The 18,467-nt window shown below is 38.3% G+C and overlaps 1 pseudogene; it reads left to right on the forward strand.

The window, feature by feature from the left end:
• The first annotated feature begins 2,185 nt into the window (after positions 1-2,185).
• On the forward strand, positions 2,186-16,794 carry LOC108706677 (annotated as a pseudogene).
• The last annotated feature ends 1,673 nt before the right edge of the window (positions 16,795-18,467 follow it).

The raw sequence follows: 18,467 nt of genomic DNA on the forward strand, positions 1-18,467 counted from the left end.
ATTCTTCCCTTTGGGCCTTTGGAAAAGGGCCGGCCCCACAGTTTAGAAGGGCCCTGATGGTCTGTGTTGGTTTAGGGAGGCCATGGAAATTGAATATTTAGAGAGAAAACCAGTTACATGCAGATCTGCAACCAAATTCTGTTTTAGAATCATCATCTCATGCTCTTTTACCTTAGTTGTCTAAAATTCCCTGGAATTAGGAAGGAATCTACTAATTTAGCCTCTTCAGTAGATAATAACAAAGGCAAGTTATACTGGGTTGCAGCTGGATTAGGTGGGATATTTATATAGACTTGACACTGCCCAGCCTTTATCACACCAATGTATTAGTGTAAGAAGGTATAATCTATAGAGGTTTTATGAAACAGGTGTTGAGAATCAGACTCCTGAAATGAACACAGGGTTGAACATAGCTAGCTGTACTGTATGGAGGATGGTTATACAAGCTAAAAGTGCATTACACAATTCCCTCTGTAAAAAGCTAATAAAGCAACAGGGTAATACTGAGACTATGGTGGTTAAATGACTGAAACACCAGCAGTTTAGACATACAGCATGAGAGTATTATAGATAAAGGGATGATGCTGGCAATTGGTTGGTGAATGTGATGTCATGCGCACAGTGTAGGGGGCGTGTTTAGGTCAGGTGCCTAGGGTGGCATCAGACTTAAATACAGCCCTAGGAGAGAAACAAATTATCTGAAATTAAATGTTAGTACCTTAAAATATTCAATATCATGAAATTGTTACGAGTAGTAAAGGGAACCAACAGCACTGCTTGTGGTATTTATTTCAGAACATGGAATAGTACATTAGCTCTGATCTCTGTTTGCAAGTGATATCTATTGTTAATGTGGCTACACTTTCGAACAAGTTAAGCCTATTGTGTGTATGTGAGAGCACTGGAATGAGATACCTGTACTTGGATTCTTTCTGGCACATCTAGATAAGTACACCAAAAGGGATTCTATACACTTACATATTACAGCAGAGTTCTGGTAAGCCCAGAGGAATGCCCAAGATGACAGTTTTATAGTATTTCTCTTCACCAAAATGCACCATTTCAGGGGCCCCTAACTACTCAGAAGTGCTGCTCATTATACTTCATGTTTGTAACTCAACACAATACCTTTTAAAAAAAAAAGAAATATACTAATTTTTGAGTTACTATCTAGGCGGTTTTTATTGTGCAGCATAGTGGGATGTCTAAGCAGTTACTGAATGAAGCAACATTGCAGTGAGTTGGGACAAAGTGTATCATTTACATTATATAAATACTTGAAGTCATATGGTGTCTGAGCAGCACATAACATTTTCACAGAAAACACAAAGACAAAGGAGATATGATAATAAACAAGTTTTCACCAGGTGTAATTACCTAGAGTCAGTGTCGGACTGGCCCACCGGGATACCAGGAGAACTCCCGGTGGGCCCAGGTGTCAGTGCTGCTAAACATTTGGCATATTTCATGGTTATTCTTTATTTCTATGAGAACAAAAAGACTAAATAGATGGAATAATAGATGATAGTATTATAGTATGTAAAGAAAAGAGACTAGGAGCGGTTAAGCGTACTATGGTTTTTGGGTGGGCCCCTGGTGTCCCAGTCTGACACTGATGATCGTGTGGCGGCATCGCTGATTACGGGGCTGCTGCCGCCCCCCTCCTCTCCCGCTCCGCGCTTAATAATTAGCGTTGGAGCGGGTCTAAGGGGGCAGTATCTCTAGTGCAGTAAGCGCAATGGCGCCCTCTGCACTAGTGGAGCCGAATTTCCAGGTTAAATCCCAGAAGTTCGGCTCTTAAAGTTACAAGAGGCAGCTTTTTGCCGCCCCTTGTGACTGGCCACTCGCTGCAGCCTGAGGCAAGGTACTCATCTTGCCTGATGGCAGAAGCGGCCCTGTGTGGTGGGGAAGTGCCTTCTCCCTCAGGGTCCAGGGCTGTGCCATTACAGATGCACATGGGCAAGATAGGCATGAAGTACATGTCCAGGGGGAGCCAGTGTCCCCCCTTGCCCCTATATGTGGACGCCCATGGACACAAGGGAGATTTGGCAGAGGTGATGTCTGTGCATCTGCAGCTTAAAAGCTTCAAAAAGTGCGAGGAGACACCACAGTGCTGAGCGCCAACAAGCAGCAGCTAAGTCCCTCCAATTCATCCTAATACAGGAGCGCTCAGCCACCACTAAAGGGAGCTAGAGCGAATCAGGGACGGTGAGGAGACGCCGGGTGTAACAGAGTGTACCAATAATACTCAGCAGGGAGGGGGAGCTAGAGGGACTGTCACGCCGAATAAATTGGTGCCTCCTGTCACTGGCGGAGGAAGCCATGAACAGTGAAGATGAGAGAGTGGAGGAGACGATAGAAGGTGAGCGCTATTGTGTCTGATGTTACAGCCTAAGGCAAGCGCGCGTTTCATTGGCAAACTAAGGGCCAATGTTTTTGCAGCGGGTGCGGGGCTGGTGTGGGGTCTTTGTTTAGCAGCTAACAGACACACGGGACAGGTGCGCGACGGAATGTAAGACAAAGTAGCCGTACGAATACTTTACTGCGTGTTCAAAGGGACTGCTATTCCCCTCGTGGGAGGCGGCGTTCAGGGGCCGCTGTATAAGTAAAGAGGCGGGATCCAGTCCATATAAGGGAAGGGCAGGTCAAGTGATCCCGGATAGGACAGGACGCCGGGGTGGGAGGGGATTATACATGATTATTGCGAGAGCGCATTTACCAATGTAGGCGCAAAAGTAGAACTAGACAGTAACCCATAGCAACCAAGTAGGAGTTAGCTGTGATTGGTCAGCATTTATTGTCTTATTGCATTCTTGCAGATTCTAAACTATGTTAGTGACCCCCCTACCCCAGGGTCACGTGGATTAGGCTGCTGACAGAATTTGACAGAGAGTCTGAATAAGATTGCTCATACTCAGGAGAATGGAGGAATATACTTTGTGGCTTGGGGGGGTCACTGCATAGAATATCCCATAGCAAACCTTATACTTAATCTTCTAGTAGCCACTCGCTCCCAGTCTGTGCCACAATTTACAGTTCAGTGAAAGATCTTCAGTCCTTGTACATATACAGGTTTGGACTGAGAGTCACAATAGGCCCTGACATTTCAGGTACACAGAGGCCCAATCAGACCCTACTAGCCCAATAAATAGTGACTTTCTATGGCATCTTATGGCAGCCCCTCTGGCATTTACCAGAACCCACAGATTGCCAGTCCGGGCCTGTACATGTAAGCAACTAGGTAGATGCTGTCAAAAGTAGTGTATTTGACAGTTTTAGATGATCTGCACTCGAGGCGGCCTTCGTTTTTGCCACGTCGCTAGTGCAGAGAGAGCGATTTCTGTATATACTTCAACTCGCTTCATTGGCGGAGCGCCCCCTACCTGCACTTTTAGTTCTGACTCTTGAAACAGTGTAGCAGAAGGCAGCTGATTAACAGAGCTGAAGGAAAACTGACTTCCCTTACTGATTTACAAATAACCCTAAAACCATTTAAAATAGTTAATGCATATTCGAAAGTTACTTAAAATTTGTTTTCATTAAGCAAAAAGGATTTGGGGTGGAGACCCTCTTTAAGCATACCAAGTCAAAAATATTGACTGGAGACAAATACTTCTATTTTGAAAAAGCGACAGACAATTTTTGCTTGGGCCTATTTTATTATTCTCCAGTCATTTCATTTTTCATTCTGGCTCATTTTCATTCAAGTCAATGTTCTGGAAAACTTTAGTCTTACACCAGACATCAAATATAATTCTCTATAGACTATTTTAATGCAAAGAGTAGGTTCTGCTGACAAGTTCATTTACTTTTTTTATCTGCAGGGAGTTAGAGTGATAATCAGTCTTTTAGATAAGGATCACTCATTATATATAATTTTCTGCTATACAAACAGCTAGGAACCTGTGAATTGCAGGGAGAGAAATAATATACCCGCTCATGCTAAAAGAAAAAGTGGCTATATTTTAAAAATGCAAATCACTCTTTTTTGTCAGGTGTAATTTTCTTTTCTTTTTCTGGTTAATTATACCTGTGGCACCATTAATAAAAGGACTCCCTACACTAATGATCTAACCAAAAACAAAGACAATTGATTTTTTTTGTAACAGAAGTAAATATCTTTTACAGTGCTTGGACTTCTGGAAACTAAGGGCCCCAGGCACCTGTCTCGGATGTGAGTTATCTTGTATTTATGGAGTCTGGTCACTTGTTTGGTGCACTGCAATTAAAAATGCCTTTCAGAACTAATGTAATATAGGTATTACTATTTTCAGCTTATGGCTGCCTCAAACATTTTCTGCCCTTCTGCTACAGAGCCTTTAAAGTGCAACAGGCTTACCAAAGAAATATATTTAAATATATAAGTTATGCAGACACCCATTATCCTGAAAGCCTCAAATTAGGGGAAGGCAATCTCCCATAGATTCCATTATTATCAAATAATTAAACTTTTTTAAATTATTTCCCTTTTCACAATAAAACGGTACCTTGTACTTGATCCCAACTAAGATAATGTACTGACAATGTACTGTTGCCCTGCACTGGTAAAACTGGTGTGTTTGCTTCAGAAACACTACTGTAGTTTATATAAATAAGCTGCTGTGTAGCCATGGGGGCAGCCGATCAAGCTGGAAAAAGGAGAAAAGGCACAGGATACATAGTTGCTAACAGATATACCCTGTAGAATAGAATTGTGTTTTACCAGGCTTATCAGTTATCCTGTGCTGTTTCTCCTTTTTTTAGCTTTAAAATGTCTGCCCCCATGGCTACACAGCAGCTTCTATATATAAACTATAGTTGTGTTTCTGACACAAACACAGACGGTCAACACTACATTATATTTTAATTTACCTTAAATTACTTTCATTTTTTGGTGTTACTGTTCCTTTAAGGCATGGAGATGCAAATTACAGGAGTATCCCTCATCAGGAAACCCCCCTAAGTATTTTGGTGGTTTTTTTTTCAATGTATACTAATTCATTTTTTTAAAAAGTGTTTTTGATGTTACTGGTTGTTTAAGTACAATATCTTGAGTAGCTTGAATGTAAAACTTAGCATCTAAAAGCTTGCGAGTTCATGTAGAAGTTCATGTAGAGTTTTCATAGACAAAATCCAAGCCATTTTTGTTAATTAAAAATCTTCATGTTTTTAAAGCTTGTAAACTCACAAATTTGAGGTATTCGATTTGTTTCCATGGTTGTATTCAATCAAGGTTTTTATATTCAGATTATTTTAGTAAATAAGCAAACATTTGAGGGTTTATTTGTAGTAGAACAAACCTCTAATACCTCACAAATCAAATCTTTGCTCAATGATGTCATCAGAAGGGGACTGGTCAGAGGAGGCCCACCAAAAGATAAGCACACACAGCTGAATTCCATTCACAATTGGCACTGGCATTTCAAGTACACAGAGAGTGGCCCAAGAAACCCTTTATCAGCCCAATGTGATGTGATGGTCTATGTCAACCTACAGCAGCTCCTCCAGCATTTACCAGAATATACAAATAATTACCAGGCCTGTACACAACACACAAAAGGCTATAACTTTTGAATTGATCTGCTGCAGTTGCAAGTATAAAGATAGTAGAAGTCATCAAGGAGTTCCATAGCCATATAAAATCCATATACAGGTCACAGAACTCCAAGGTGTCTTGAACAAATATTTTTTATACTGCCTATTCATTTCAATGAATAATGTGATGAGACAACACCAAGGATATCATTTGCAGGTCATTGTGTATTGTATAAATATATTATAATGGTTGATTGTGCTGTAGTAATGAATTAAAATGAGCCAGGCCCTAATAAACATTTGTCAGATTTGTGTCCTGTGATGCCATCGCCTTTCACCCAGACAAAGCCTTTGCCAAAGTAATTATGTTTACTGGTAGACGAGCTGTGACAGCAGACAGAGACTAGACACTCAAGGGATAAAGAGGCTTACACTGGGAATATGCTGCTGGAAGAAACAGCCACTAAACCATCCCAAGGCTTTGTGACCCTTTCTCTCAGTTATAATTGAACCCAGGTACTCTCTAGTGGCAGTGTATCAATTTGTTTAGCAGTCAATATTATAGTTGGGGTGTGGGACAGAGATTAATACCAGTAGACCCTGCAAAATGAAATTTGACACCTCTACAAAGGCTTTATATTATATTTAGTAGGTCTGTATATGTTAAAAAGTGGCTTAACAAGGGTTCTATGGTTTTATCTATATAATTCAACACATTTTCAAAACTTACAGTACAACACACGTTGTGTTGTAAAACTTAAAATGTCAATACAAATATTGATGAGAAAATAAATAGGTATAATATTTCCAGATTGTGGGTGGTGTGATTGTTGTGGTTTAGTAATCCCAGAGCATAACATAGATTTGTAATGACATATCACTCAAACCCTCTGAATGAGCTGGAAAGCAGAATTTGATTTGACATTTTCTGTCAGTTAATATTGGTTTCACATAATGCCAGTAATGTTAAACGTATCTTGTCATTGTTATTTTATCAGACAGTATTCATGGAGAATTATGCCTGTACACGGGGTAAGAGAGAAATTACTGTAGAAAAAAAAAAAAGAGGAAAGTAGGAGAAGCTTAAAGGAACAGTAACACCAAAAAATGAAATTGTTTTAAAGGAATGACAATATAATGTAATTTTACCCTGCATTTGTAAAAATAGTATCCAATAGCAATCAGATATTTTCTTTCTTTGGCCACAGCTAATTTTTAAACTTGATGGTGTAGGTGTGTGTCCAGTGCACTAGATTCCATGGCTTTACTCATGTGTCTGCTATAAGAATTATTTGACTCTTATTAGCATTTAATCATTTCACCTTGCTGTATGTATTTACCCTATGCACATTATTTAATCCTCTATTATTTCCGTGAAGGTCTTTTGGATGATGATGATGGATTACCTCACGGGTTTTGCACTGTTAACTACAGCTCCACTGACCGATTTGAGGGGCACTTTGTGCATGGAGAAAAAAAAGGACGTGGAAAGTTCTACTACTTTGATGGAAGGTACATGCATGTAATGCGCCTTTTTACTTCAGCATATACTGTACCGTGCTGGAATAGCAGTTATGGTTTCATTTATTGGTCCATTGGGAACAATATTTGTCCATATTATAGTTACTATATTTATAAACATATTCCGCAGAGTTTATATAGGTGGGTGTATACATCAAACATAAAGATTATATAGTGAATACTATACCCACAGTTGTAATATATAAGGATGTTATACAGTTCAGTGACCATATAAAAGCTCAAGGCCGACGGCCAAATACTTTTATGAAGGTCATAGAACTCCGAAATTACTTCTAATATCCTCATTGGTCAATGTTACCTCTAAGGTGTGTGCTTGTGGGCACAAACACAAATTGTAAGGCCATTACACACAAAAAATTGTGGTGTGCACAAATAATTTTGTATCATTTCTGACTTGAGCACACCGTTTTAAAAAAAGTGCGCACACAAGTTTAAAATGTGCAAACAAATGAATTTATTTGTGCACATAGTCGAGAAGGAATTAGAGGGAACATTGCTTATAGTTTACATAAGGTGGTATATGATTTCTTCTAGTTTTAGTGAGTCATGGGACAGAAATTACATCACTGAGCATCATTTATAAGGATATAATTTACAGGATATATATGTCTTTTATGTCTTCTATTCAATACTGTGATTAGGGTTGCCACCTTTTCTGGAAAAAAATACCAGCCTTCCTATATATTTATCTTTTTTCCCTATTGATAACATTGGGATCAACCATCATTCTTACCGGCCAGGCTAGTAAAATACCGGCCAGGTGGCAACCTTAACTGTGATACAGGAAACAAAAAAAAAAACCTTGCTCATAAGATCTTTCAACCTAAAAGACATGCAGAAAGTTGTAATTATGTAGTACAAATGATAAAGATCTCTGATACATGGTTTTCTGTACTCAAACAACATTTCTGTGAGGAGATACTTGAAGCACTATTCACATGTTATTTATATGTACTGTAAGCATAAGTGCTTGGTTTTATTCCCTGTCTTGGTCATATTGTATTTACTTTAAATTGAGAACTTGATCTGTTCTATAGTAGAACCTTTAACATAAAAGATCTGAAATAGGGAATGCAAATTTCCCTTGGAGCTCTGGGTTAGAGCCATAACAACATAAAGTACCATTCTATTATTCCAAGTGCTGCTTGTGATTTATTTTACAGCATTTGCATTTTTTCCAAAGGAACGATGAAAGCAAGGTTTTGGCAATTAGACAGTAGCTTTTCTAAGAGGGTACTAGGTCTGTAAATTCCTTTAGTACAGTGAACACTGTCTGTCATGAAGCGTGTTGGATTTGGAACACATCGGCCTGGTGCCTGTGCAGCTGAAGTTGGTGAAAGGCAAATTGTGTGTATAAAGACTCCAGAACTTGATAACCCTGCAATCTAATATATATTGTAAAATGTTTATATGTACAGGTATGGGATCCATTATCCGGAAACCCGTTCTCCAGAAAGCTCCAAATTATGGAAAGGCCATCTTACATAGACTCCATTTTATCCAAATAATCCAAGTTTTTGAAAATGATTTCCTTTTTCTCTGTAATAATAAAACACTAGCTTGTACTTGAAGCCCAACTAAGATTTAATTAATCCTTATTGGAAGCAAAACCAGCCTATTGGGTTTATTTAATGTTTACATGGAAAAATGGGGGTTGTATATGTTAAAATATAAGGTATGATTACCCTAACTGGTTAAACGGGTGTGCTCACTTTATGAAGGGAAATTATACCAGTGAACATTGTGAATGATTGCATAAAAAGACCATTTTTTTAAGCATATATTCTTATTTATAAAGCCTTTTTTTAACTAAAAATATATTTTTCTTATAAGATTTGCCGTTGGATTATTCCAAAATGAAACTTTGGTATGTTTGTGTTACTTGTTTATAAGCAACAATGAAAAATATCACAAAATCATGGGTCAATGTAAATCAAAAAAATATGTTTCTTCCAACTTTTAAAGGTTCATCTGATCATCAGCCTGAAACAGTAATTCCGTTTTACTCGGCATGTTGCCTCTCTTTGGTGTCTGAACACAGTATCATGAATTACTGTCTTAGCATAAGATGCTTCTGTTATTCCTCTTGATATTTGGCTTGATATTCGGCTTCCCTGGCTTCTAAGAAGAGAAGTGTTATGGCACGAGGGCAATGCTAACAGCATATGTTTTCTCACTCTCTCCAGCACATTGGAAGGTTTTTATGTTGATAATGCACTTCAAGGACAAGGGATTTACACCTATGAAGATGGAGGCTCACTTTTTGGCACCTATGTCGAAGGGGAGCTAAATGGTCCAGCTCAGGAATATGACACAGATAGAAGACTTATCTTCAAAGGACAATGCAAAGATAATGTCCGGCATGGAGTGTGCTGGATATATTATCCAGTATGATCACCTTAGCAAGTATTTCAAATCTTCATTAATATTCTTCACCTCTTTTCCATTGATACCATCAGACTTTTTATTTATTTTTGTGGTATTAAATTAATAGAAGTTCAGCTAGAAGAGTATTTCTAGGTTATAAGCCATCAGGCCAAAAACAGCATTAGTCAAAACACCTTTAACCATTTGCCCGTGCTGTTTTTAGCCTGATTACACTAGAGTTTTAATTTTCACATGTTGCAAAAAACAAAACATTGGTGTGTTCCTTTACAGGATGGAGGTAGCCTTGTGGGCGAGGTGAATGAAGATGGAGACATGACAGGAGATAAAATAGCTTATGTCTACCCAGACGGTGGACGTTATGGGAAGTTTATTGATGCTGAAATGCTGGAAGAGAAATTGGCAATTCTTACTTCAGTCGATGAAGGAAAGCCACACTCTGACCTGGTTCCAAATGGTAAATTCCTGGGTCCATTTCTGTATGCTAGTATGAAACATAATAGTTAACAGTAGATAAAATCTTGATTTTATAAGGAGTTTTTTTTATGCAGTACATACTAATTTTGACCTATCAAGGTATATAGACTTCATGGTATATGCCATCTTGCCTGATCTCGGGTATCTTCTGCTGCAGTGCAAGCTAAGCACATACTTGAGGGCAGATTTATCATTTTTGAAAATTCAAGTTTTTTTTATGGTCAAAACTGTCAAATTCAACTAGAGTTATCCAAATTCGATTAGAGTTTTTCAAAAAAATTTAATTTGGTTTTCGAGATTTATCATACTCTGGCCCTTTTAAGAACTCGAATTAGATTATTCGCCACCTGAAACCTGCCGATTTGCTGTTTAAGTCAGTGGGAGACGTCCAGGGATTAATTCGGTTCAAATTCGTTTTTTAGTTTTCAGGTCGATCCTATTCACCCGAGTTTCAAAAATTAGATTTTTATAATAAATTTTCTCTGCTTTCTTATCTTTTTTTGCACAGTTGGGTGTTTGACCTTTGAAGTGCATTTTATATATGAGCACCGTGCCAGATATTTGTGGGGCTGTTATATTCCTTTCTGAACACTGAACCAAAGACATTTAGATGTTTACCTAAGGTCCATGTGGTACTCTAATGGGTGGTTTACCTTTGTGAACTAGTTAAGAATAGCCAGACAATCTGCATGATTAAACGGGAACTATCACGAAAACGAAAATGTAATATAAGCTTCATCATACTGAAATAAGTAACTTTCGAAATACAATCAAATATTCTGCATGGTTTCTGAAATTATTAAGTTTATATTCATTATCCCTCTCTCAGCATCTGTTTCTCTTCATTCTGTCTTCATCCAGGAGTTGGGTGTCAGATGAATGATCCAATATATCTTATAGGGGGTACCTTTCCTAGCAGATGTATTAGAGCTCACTCAAATAACTGATTCCAGTACAAACAAAATCTAACAATATAACTGCCTTTTGCTTGTAGAGAGACATGATGTTTTGTGATTTTAATAGAGTGAGCTCTAATACATCTTCTAGGAAAAAGGAGCCGCTATAAGGTATAACTCCTGCATGAAGACAGATGCTGAGAGAGGAATAGTGAAGAAACACTATTATTTTTTTCCCCAAAAACATACCTGTGGATAGTGTTGGCAAGTTTCTCTGTACCCATCTTTCGACCAAGTTTGTCCATGATGGTACTGTATTTCCAAAAACTCAGGTTGCTTGGAAACAACAGAGCCAAGAGGGTGCTTTGCAACTGAGCGCATTGCTTGCAAATGTGAGAGAGTGAAAATGGTAAGGTACTTAGTGAGAGGCGCAATTTGTGGCTCCAGGTAATATGGATACTTAATGGGGAATTTACTGTAGTGATGTAAGGAAATCTGTGTTACCTGGGATTGGGGGTGCTGTACGCCGGCCGCGGGGACGCCCGCCACGCCGGCCGCGGGGACGCCCGCCTCGTGGTTCCACCATCTTGCCTCCATAGAACGCGCGTGCCCGCGTCTCGTTTCCTTTATTGACGCGGACGCGCGCGTCGATTCTGATGCATGCGCGCCGATTTTTGGCGCGAAAACTTTGGCGCCCAAACAAGGTATAAATAGGCCACTTCCACTCCCAGCAAACTGCCCGTGATAGAACTTGTTTCTGGTGCTCTGTTCTGAAGCCTTGTGCTATTTTGTCTGTTTGAATCTGATAATCCGTGTTTGACCCAGCCTGTACCTTGACCATCCCGAATTCTGAATCCTGACCAGTGCCTGATATCCGACTACTCTTCTGCTTGTACCCTTCCTGCTTGATACCCGGTTTTGACCCTTGCCTGCCTGACGACCCTTGCTTTCTGCCTGCCACGACCCAGCCTGTCTGACGATCCTTCTGCCATACCCTTGTCTGTTACCGTGATCCTCGGTCCAAAAGACTCTAGCTACCAGCCGTGCCCCATTGCCTGCCAGAACACTTGCTTGAACCTCTCGTAAGACCAGGTGGCACCCGATTAGGCTGAGGGCTCCTCCCGAAGCTCAAAGGTGGTCACACCACTGGTGAAGCTTAGCTCAGACCCAGGATTCGAGCACTTGTTCTGGTGTTGGGTGCCGGCCGTGACAAGTGAACTGTAAGTAAAGCTTCTTTCTAATGTTATGGTAATGGGTATTTAACCCACTGTACATGCCAGAAGACGGACAGGTGACATATTTTTTTTCCTAATAAATATTGCATCTCCATTTTGTCATTGCCAAATAATATTAATTTGAGTAAATCTGATACATTTTTCATACCCAGTGAATGGTTTTGTTCTATTTTTCCTTATCCTTTCCCAGAGTATACGTTGATGACGCCTTTTGCTGGAGAAGGTCTCTTTGCTAAGATTGCATCAGCGGCTCAGACTGTAATGTCATTTTATAATGGTGTACGGATTGCACACCAAGAGGTAGGTATTGTAAAAAATATGATATGAATAGCAATGGTATAAGGTGTCTTTGTATAAAATAACATGCTTCATGAAGAAAAGGAGCAATAACTTTTAGTCATAATATTTAACCACGTATGCCCCTTTTCCCTGTCTTTTTAACTTGTATGGGGGAAACTAATAGAATTTGCAGTTACTTGCATTATCCTTTCCATTTAATTTCATATGATTCCAAATGGCACAAGTCAAGGAATGTTGTTGAAAACTTTTATTGCTATCCACCAGATTACTGAAACTTCCTGTTTTATTTTGGTTTGTTAATTTTAGTTTCAGCAGCCAACCACTGGACACTTTGTGGGCTCTTAAGATCCTGGGAATGTTTATTTAATATGCTCACTGTCTCACTTTTGCTGGGAATAGAAATTTAGCCAACCAGTGGCTTCAATGGAAAATGCAAAGGGTCATTAGCTGACTGTGAATGTGATGGGCATATATGATTGTTTTGATTCTGATCCACCACCACGACTGCTATAGAATCACATCTGCAGGAGTGTTGGCATGTTAAAGCTTACTAGAGGTAAAAACATGGACTGAAAGGTGGATGTCTATCCTCCAGGTATTATCCAATTGGAGCAGAAGAAAAATTCAAAGTCCTAGAGAAGCAATACATATGTAATTTATATGGAATGCATGTTAACATAATATAATCTAAGATTATAGTATGAACTATAGGCTTAGATTTCAATTAAATTTTACCTGTATTAAGAAAAGAAAATGATGTGTCTAAAAGAGGATTCTTTTTAAATCTGCGATCTAGTGTAATGTAACTTAATTCCCATAGTCACCACATGTGATCTAGGACTTGATGTTAATTACACTTTTGGTTATTTGGTCTATTTTGTATAAAAGACTTATATAAAAGGGGAACATGGCAACACACTTTCATGTATCTAAAAATGTATGGGCACTCTCTGCTTTATATAAATAGGTCTCAAAAAATCATATCCTTAAGATTTAGGCTCCTGGCACATATTTTAAGCTAGTGGCACAGATCTTAGGCTAGTGGCACAGATTTTTTTTTGCCTGTGTTTAAATCTTTGCTATTTCGCCAAGCAAGCCTATCCAAAATAGTTTCCCACTGGCACTAGTGTAAATCAACAGTGGAAAAACATACAAGACACTTAGTTTTCCTTATGAGAAAACAAAGCAGCTTTTTTCCACTGGCGATTTACGTTATTGTCAGTGGGAGAGCATTTCACCCATGTTTAAATCTTTGCTACCAAAATGCTTTGCCACTGGCAATAAAGTAAATTGCCGGTTGGGAAAACCAATCTCACAATGTGCCATATAATTGTCAACACAAATGGATGACAAATTGATCTCTTTGGTTGGGAAGCAGGATAGAGGCTTGATGTATTTGCCTAAAGGTTTTTAATTTGTAATCATCTGGGATCTCATAGGATTTATTTTTCTTATCGGTCAGCTGAGAGCCTGATGCCGAGAGCGATGGTAAACCCTATCAAAATGACAAAATAGCCCTATTTGTGTTGAGTCTAAAAATCATTTCAGCGTGTAAATAATATTAAAAAAAAGTAATGAAATGTGTAAAATGAAATCAATTTAACGAGTCATGTTTATTTTGTGGTGTAAAAAAATACATGTGTCACTAGGTGGATAGAGAGTGGGCCATAAATGGAAACAGTCATTGATGTGCCAGCACCATACAACTCAAGTAACAAATATTGTGCATCTCTGGGACACAAGGCAAATCATTCCTTCACACCTAACTGTATGTATGATACGTAAGTATCACGTTTAGCTTTTCCTTTTGAATTTTTTTTGTTTGAATATCTGGTATAGTAAGCTAAGACACTCCTTGGCAGGGTGATTTACTGAAAACCTAAAGTTTTATCAAGATTAACATTAGTGGTTAACGGTAGCTCCTATGTGAATAGTGATGTAATAGATAATACCATCTTGCTGGTTTATATAGACCCCCTACATCTATAAAGACACATTCATCGCAAAAAAGGCATAGTTAAGATAATGAATACAAATATAAATATCTAACTGGTCAAATAGAAAGGGCAGATTTATCACATTCATATTTTAAGTAAAATAATTTACAAAGGAGGTTACAAAGGAACCCAGAAAGCACTTGTGCACCATAACAGAGAGAAGGGAAAGCGTAAGGGGAGGGAGGGAGGCCGGTGAGTGATAGAGGGGAGGGGATAGTGACAGAGGAGGAAGTCGAGTGCTGCAGAAGGGAGCAAATCCGCACTCACTAGGGGTAGGCAGAAGAATCTTGAACAGGCACTGTCCCAGCGCCCCCTAGACAGTTGCCTCTTCTGCCTATCCCTAGTTCTGGCCCTGCATCCAAGAGCTGAAGCTGTTCTGTATGTAGGAATGGGCTAAAATGTGCAGGACTGATCAACAGTTACCACAAACGTTTAGTTGCCGTTACTGCTGCACAAGGTGGTCACACCAAATACGGAGCAAAACAAAATGAATACTGATTCACTTACTTTTGCCACACTCAGAAATGATATTGGATCATTTTTTTTCAATGAATGCAAATATGACCAAATATAACGGTTTAATTTGTCTAACTAGGTTTTTTCATGTACTTTTAGGATGTGTTTGAAAAGCAGATGATGTTTTGGTCACCTTCATATAAAAATATAGTAAATTTGAAAGGGTTCACAAAGTTTCAAGCACCACTGTGTATGTGTGTGTATGTATGTATGTATGTATATATGTATGTATATATAGATATAGATATATATATATATATATATATATATATATATATATATATATATATATATATATATATATATATATATAGATATATATATATAGATATATATATATATATATACAGTTGTGTTCAGAATAATAGCAGTCCAACATCACTAATCTGATCAATCACTTTTTGGTAGAAATTATATTTCTACATGGCAAATAATTTACTAGTAGGTGTAGTAGAATAATGGAAACCCAACAGTCATAACATGCTGCTGATTCTGTGTCATTTTATAATTAATTGAGGCTTGTTCCAAATAATAGCAGTATTGAAAATAATAATAGCGTGTTCCAAATAATAGCAGTGTTGAAAATAATAATAGCGTGTTTCAAATAATAGCAGTGTGGAGTTCAAGTAGTGTCATTTATTCTGTGGGGAAAAAAACAGGTGTCAATTACGGTCCTTATTTAAGGAAATAAGGCAGCAAATGTTGTGCATACTGGTTATATTACATTTATCTCTGAAAATCTGAGCAAAGGTAGGACAACACTGACGTTTTCGGCTTGATCCGATGAGCTGCAACAAATCGCATGCAATGGAAATAATGTAAGAGACAGAAATGTCAGACGCAGCGTGCAGCCGTGTAGTCCTACCCTTTAATGGGTCATTCCAGACATTGTTCAGAAGAACAGTGTACTTTAATTAAAAAGTTAGTTGGCAGGGGGGAAACAGATTTGAAGACAGTTTGTGTGGAAGAATGAGCCAAAGTCACCCCTCAGCAATGCATGTGGCTAGTTTCTCCATACAGGAGACGTCTTGAAGTTGTCATTACCAACAAAGGATTTTCTTCTAAGTATTAAATACATTTCAGTAAGTGTGTTCAATACTTATTCCCTGTGTCATTCCACTTTTTTTACACATAATTTATGGACTTGTTTCTTTTGAGAAGATTATAGGGTTGTTACTGACATCTGCTGTAAATTTCACATCAATAGGCCCATTACAAAATGATAACGTGTTCAATACTTATTTTCCCTGCTGTACATTTTACACGGTCGTGCAATTTCGAAAACAAATTATAAAAATGGTATCTTATTGTTTGCAGTTTTGTCCACCCTCGCTTTGGCCCCATCAAGTGCATCCGAACTATGAGAGCTGTGGAAAAGGATGAAGAACCCACTGTGGCCTATGGCTATGACCACAACGTCACAGGGAAAAATAGCCCTGAGGCACCTGAATGGTACCAGCAGCAGCTGACGGCGTTTCAAGCCACTCAACAAAAGTGAACAGTTGTTTGTATCAGTACATTGAGTAATAGGATCTATGCATTATATTTCTATTGAAGACTGATGGTTCCAGCATTAACTATTTCCACAGACCTATCTGAAGACAGAGAGATTTTTTACAGAGAGTATTAGAATAACTGTCCCTGTAGTCAGATTCTATAATAGCTTTGTGACAGTCTAATTCAGGGCAGTATTTTTCTTTGCTATATATACATTTTATTGCTCAATATATAGACCTTTTTCATGTATACGTGCCTATCATGAAGGTTACAAGGTAACTGTATTTGATATTCTATATTACGCTAGTAGAGGTTTTGCTGTTCGGACTGTCTTAGTCTCGCAACTGATTTGATCATTTTTGTTTTATTAATTATGCTGTGGAATCCTTTACTTATTATGCTGGAATGTTTATTTTATAAAGCTCATAAAACGGTGTTGAGAGAAAACTTGTGAACCATTAGAATTATCTATATTCTTAAGTTAATGTGACCAAAACGTATGATCTGTTCTGTGTCTAGACTGAAGGACAGGATTATTAAATATTATTATTAAGTGTGAAATTAGAGCTCATCACAGAAAAACTCACTTTCTATTCATTCCTGTGGGATTTTTAAAAGTGTATTAATCAAACGGTGAACTCTAACTTTGATCAACCATTGATAAAACACATATTCCATATGAATGAATAGAAAAGGGGGTGTTTCCCCACATAAATGCAATATTTTTCATTCAGGTTTTACAGAAAAAAACAACCATGGACTCCAATGCATTTTTATAAAAAAAAATTGTGTAGTGTCACTGAAAAAAAATGACAATTGACCTCATGAGGCAAATTCCCTAAGAGGCGAAAATTCGCCAGTGATGGCTTCGCAACCATTGCAACACTTCACCAGGCATAAATTCGCTAGGACAATGCCTATTCCCTAAAGTGCGAAGTTGCGTCCAGGGCGCCGAAAACTGGTGAATTTTCGCTAGTGTTACTTCGCCAATCAAAGCAAAGATGCGCTAGCGTTGCTTAATTTGCATACAGCGGGAAATGATAAAGTTACATGCGCGTATATGTTGAAACAATTACATTACACAAGTCCAGGGAACCTAAATAAATAAAATAGAGTTGTTATATTGCCCTACACATGAGCCCACTGTATTGTTTATGTTCCAAATGTTAGAAAATGGAGGGGGGAACCCGGTTACCCAAAAAAAATTTACGGACCTTTGCAGGCTATCACTCTGAAAAAAAGAAAAGACACCAGCGTTATATGGGAGAATTTTGCACTCCATTGCACTTCACCTGGTCTGAGGTGGTGAATGCAAGTCTGGCGAATGAGGTAACCTTCAGTAAAATCCGCATGTTAGTGAATTTGCAGAGTTACGTCCGTATGCCAGAGCGAAAATTCGCCTGGCGTTAAAGTGCAAAGTAACAATATCGTCTATCTCCTTTGCTAACGAAGTGACGCCTGCTTCGTTAGGGAATAGGCGAAGTTCCAAAATTACGTCACACTGGCGAATTTTCGCTAGCGTTAGTCACTTCGCCCTTTGGGGAATCTGCCCCCATGAGTTTTTGCAGTTTCACAATTTTTTTGGTGCAGAAAAATGGGACAAATTCATCCATCACTAGCTGTAAACTTGGCATGGACCAGGCCTGGGTACAGTTTCCCTTTAATGCAAGAATATAGGTCACTCTAAAGGCTTCATAACATTTTTTCAGCAAAGATTTTGTAATGCATTGGCTGTTCTATATAGAGGAAGTACAGTAAGCAAGTTCATTTGCATAACCCCAATTTCTTTATCAGCAGCAACACATTAAAAAATAGCAAATGAATTGGGGATCCAACTAGCTGTGATTGCGCAGAGCAAGTAAAGAATGTGTTTAGATAGGGATAAAATGTATTTAAATTTATCCTTTATAAGAGCCAGTGAGAATAGTGTGTCCTTTTTTGAAGAAATGAGCTAAGGCATTGTAACATATAATATTTCCACTTTATAGCTAAAATAGAAACAGGAGCTGATTTACCAACATAGTTATAGAATAGAAATAGGACAGAAGGGGCACTACAGGGCAAGTCAATGACAATGATATATGGATAGAAAAACCTGTACAAAACAC

This window comes from Xenopus laevis, chromosome 1S (genome assembly GCF_017654675.1).
Source record: "Xenopus laevis strain J_2021 chromosome 1S, Xenopus_laevis_v10.1, whole genome shotgun sequence".
NCBI classification, from domain to species: Eukaryota; Metazoa; Chordata; class Amphibia; order Anura; family Pipidae; genus Xenopus; species Xenopus laevis.